Source organism: Lactuca sativa, chromosome 7, assembly GCF_002870075.4.
Source record: "Lactuca sativa cultivar Salinas chromosome 7, Lsat_Salinas_v11, whole genome shotgun sequence".
NCBI classification, from domain to species: domain Eukaryota; kingdom Viridiplantae; phylum Streptophyta; class Magnoliopsida; order Asterales; family Asteraceae; genus Lactuca; species Lactuca sativa.
The window spans coordinates 174,244,389-174,248,897 of NC_056629.2; the positions used below are offsets into that span (position 1 = coordinate 174,244,389).

The 4,509-nt window shown below is 32.1% G+C and overlaps 1 long non-coding RNA gene across 1 annotated transcript; it reads right to left on the bottom strand.

Moving 5' to 3' along the window:
* Window positions 1–2,945: 2,945 nt before the first annotated feature.
* Window positions 2,946–4,128, bottom strand: LOC122194911 (uncharacterized). The gene is made up of 2 exons (XR_006184709.2): window positions 3,516–4,128; window positions 2,946–3,216 (listed from the first exon to the last, which is right to left on the bottom strand). It is a non-coding gene; the product is annotated as an uncharacterized LOC122194911 (long non-coding RNA).
* Window positions 4,129–4,509: the final 381 nt, after the last annotated feature.

Here is a 4,509-nt window from a genome sequence, read left to right on the forward strand (position 1 = left end):
TGATGATTGAATTTGATTGGCGTGGACCTGCGCGAGTTGGATGGTTCTAGGGCCTAGAGGTAGTACCAGTTCGAGTCTTATGACTTAAGAAGGAAGCGCCTGTGATGATTGATAAGCGGATGAAAACCTTTGTCAAGACTGTTAGCCGATGGTTCATGTTGTCGTTTTTTACAACATGGTTACAAAATATGTATAAAGTGCGTGGTTTGATACTTATATAATTATATAAGAGAAAGTGCGTGTATAACCTGATGATAAAAGAATGTTAATAAATAAAAGTATAAATAAAGTCTAATTAATATGCATATTATTTTGAAGTGATCTAAGTAGAGTAATTGATATATATGGTGTAGGTGTATAGAGAAGGAGTTCATCTTCATGTGAGTTCTCACGAACGTTCTTATTATATGGACTATATGATTATGTTTTGTATGACCATGATTAGCCTCTCGGAGTGAAGTATGGTCGGGTAATCGGGTTGATGATAGGTATGACTAGAGAATAGCCTCTTAAGTGAGGGAAGTTCTAGTTACGTCGTGATATTATGTATGATCATGAAAAACCTCTCGGAGGGAAGTGTGATCGGATGATATGTGTTTCTAGAGAATAGCCTCTCGGTGGGAAGTTCTAGACACAATTGTTAAGAGTATGCAAGCATACATATGTGTTTAGTTATATATGATAAATGTAAGTAATATATGACTTATTACCTGATATCATGAGCTATTATGTGTATTATATATGATCTCTATAATGGATGAGTGTTGTGATTACTCACTAAACACAACTTACAATTGCTATTTTATGTTTTTAGTTGTAGGTTCTTTAGGTACGAAGGGCACGAAGCTAGTATGATTAGGACATTAGGATATTTTCGAAGGCATGGAAATTTTTTATGTTTATCTTATGTGTTCGATATGAAAACAAGAACTTAGCTTCCGCATTTGACGACGTTTTTGTAATACTATGTCTTATATCGCTATGGATGGAACCCCATAATTTGGAAATATCTTACTCTAATTTTGAAAACTTTTAAAGTAAATTTTTGGGATGTTACAAAATATATTCTTTTTGGTAAAAAAAAAAATTATCCAACAAAAATGTCATAATAAACCATGACAATTAAAAATATGATTTTTGATAAAAAAATAAAATAAAATAAAATAGTAATGGCATCAAAGAGAAGCTAAAAGCATTTGTTTTAGACTACGACGATTAGTCTTACTTAGTCACAAAACCTCCAAATACGTAATGCAATCATGCCAGAAGTCACATAACTTCTACATATTAATACTCTCACGATGTCCACAAAATCAACATTGTGCGCCTCCTTGCTCTTTTACCTACATCATTCATCAAAAATTTCACCTAAAAACAGTTTAATTGCACATAAACAAACAACTTAATGAATATTCTGCAGTTCTATCGAATTGGTGTTTTTGACAAAACTAAAATTCCAAAATCACCGATAGAGGCTATGTGTTATAATCTCTATTAGTATAGTAGGGGTTATGTGTTATAACCGTACTAGTATAGTAGAGTTTATAACACATAACCTTTATTACATTAGTAGGGGTTATAACACAGAACCTGTTACACAAATATGGGTTATAACACAAAACTTCAACTAGAATAGTAGGGGGTTATAACACATAACCTTTACTATACTAGTAGGGTTATAACACATACATCCAATGAGAATAGTAAGGGTTATAACATGAGGTTATGTGTTAGTACCCTTACAAGTGTAGTAAGGGTGATGTGTTATAATCCTTACTAGTGTAGTAGGGGTTATAACACAATCCCATATTACACACGAATATGAGTTATAATGAAGAACCCCTACAAGAGTAGTAAAAACAATAAAGGTTATAATTTAGAATACACTAGTATATTAGCAGAGGTTCTACTAGTGTAATATGAGTTATATGTTATAACCCATATTACATTAATATGAGTTATAACATATAACCCTTATTAATGTAACAGAGGGTTATATTTATTGGAATTTTTCAAAACCATCAATTCAGTAGCTATTTTACATTTTCATTGGAATACCAGTTTAGTCAAAACAATTAATTAAGTAGCTACAATTTTGTAGGGATATTCAATTTTTTTTATTTAAGTTGTTTTTCTACCGATTTTAAGACTATCAATTTCATTTATTTGACCTAGAAAAGTGTTTATGATATAATTGTTGGATACAGTCTAAAATAGACACTTCTCCCTTTATATTTATATATATATATATATATATATATATATATATATATATATATATATATATATATATATATATATATATATATATATATATATATATATATATACTCGGTCCAGCCGAATATAATTATTTGAATATACATGAAGGTATCGGTTGACTGCGATTTGTACTTTGCGTTAGAACATCCATACTAACTCTTTGCTCTTGTGAAGAACCAAGCAAATAACCAACCTAAAATTGATACAAGTGTATAGTAGTCGCCAATTTGGTCAAGTTAGATAACGTTATAGTACTATCATCATTTTCTTTTTCATATAATTATATTTTGGATAAAACTTCCTGCATTAACAATTTATCAAAACGATTGATAAATGATAAAATAATCTGAACAATCCATGTCCGAAATATACATGGGCCAAAAAAATTATTTCTTGCTAGATGTATAAGTAGGTAGATTTACCATTTATGTAAAATATAATCAAGAGTCCCTTTTGACATTCTCTTGAAATTAGTTTCAACAAATAATTCCATCGCACCAATAAAATGAAATAACCAAAAGTGAAACTAGTGAAGGGTTCACTAATCACATGTTTACGGTTATCAAATACATAAAATCAGTGTTTGTTTGTTCTCATGGAACTGTCAAGCTTGTAGCGGTGGAGCGAGAACCAAATGTCATGTGTAGCAAACGTAAATTTTCGGGGTAACAGTCAGGGACGAATGCAGAATTTCATAGTAGGAGTGACACGTGAAATTTAAGTACTGACACGATAGTAGAAAAAAATTCTAAATTTTTTGCAAAGCATATGGAAATATATGGCGTTACCACTACCAACACCATAACAAAACCGCCCATGGGTATCACACCGAAAAAAATGCAATAAACCAAAAAAATTCTCAAAATATTTCCACTTTAAAATTTAAGAGATATCACGAGCTACTCGGACACCTACATAGATGTGCCCCTTCAACCTTGTCTTTGCGGTTGGAATCTAGCTTGATTTCGAAAAAAACAAAACATATATGTAAGATACAAATTAAATATTGTATGCATAAGCAAAATATATGGCAATATAGTCAAGTAAACTGCACTATATATTAAAAGGAAAGTCAAACGTGACCAAACCCTAATCTATGTCCGTATTGATATTTGGATTTCTATCTCCTAGAGGAGCTAATGTGCATAGAGATACAATAAGAGACAACTACATGAATTTATCACCCAAATTACCACCCTTTTTTCTCTTCTTTGGCGCTACAAAGAAAAGCGATGATCGGTACTACTACTTACAGCTGTTTATTAATTACATCAAAATAGCATAGCGCATGCTGTCGTTGACTATAAGATGATTAACGTCAGAAATCCGTCCAAGTTCTCCAGAAACCCAGACTCCATCGGCAGCACCACTTATATGGGAGTGACATGATATGCAGGAAACAAGTGAGAGAGGAGCTCTTACGATGCTATATATAAGTGAAAGACCATTAGGAACTCCTTGCCTTGTATGTCTACCTAGATTTGGAAACTCAGCTCCATTTCCTTCCCCAAACATGCTTTCATCGGCTACTTTAGGACTCTTCCTCTTGTTTTGGATGTTTTGCCTTATCGCCACCAATATACGCCTCATTGGACAAAGGACTAGTGGGTTTCTCGAAAACAAAGGTAAGTATACACCAATGATTTTAAGTTGTTTGCGAATGAAGGGTTGAAAAATGGCATATAAAGAAAGACCTTTGTATATAGCCTAGCTAGGAATAGGATAGTGGCATGTCATGATGGCCTTCTTAGTGCTAGTAATTGTCACATAAATGTTTATGGAAGTGCTCCTTGGAGACTCTCACTTGAAACTTTTTCTACTTTATTTCTATTTTTATTTAATTTAGTGTTGGGGGGAGAGGGTGGTGGTCTTTTTTAAAAACTAAAACTGACGCCTATAAGCGTGTTTAATCACATATTTCATTTTCACAACACACAATTAGTTCATGAAAACACGATATTTTCCATTAAATAATACTATAATCAATTAAATGTGATACTTTCTATTAAATAATATAATTAGCTAAATAATATAGGATTATATGTTCTGGTCTTGCTTTTTCTAATTTAATAATAGTATTTGATTTAGTGACCAATAATTATGATAGAGAATCAGTTCTTATCACCACATGCGTTGCTGCACTTTCTCCGCCATCAGTTGATTCTTGCTTGCATTAATACAGTTTTGCACTTCATCAAGAATAGAATTATTCCCATCCTTTTTGTACCTTTGTTTGCACATATATGT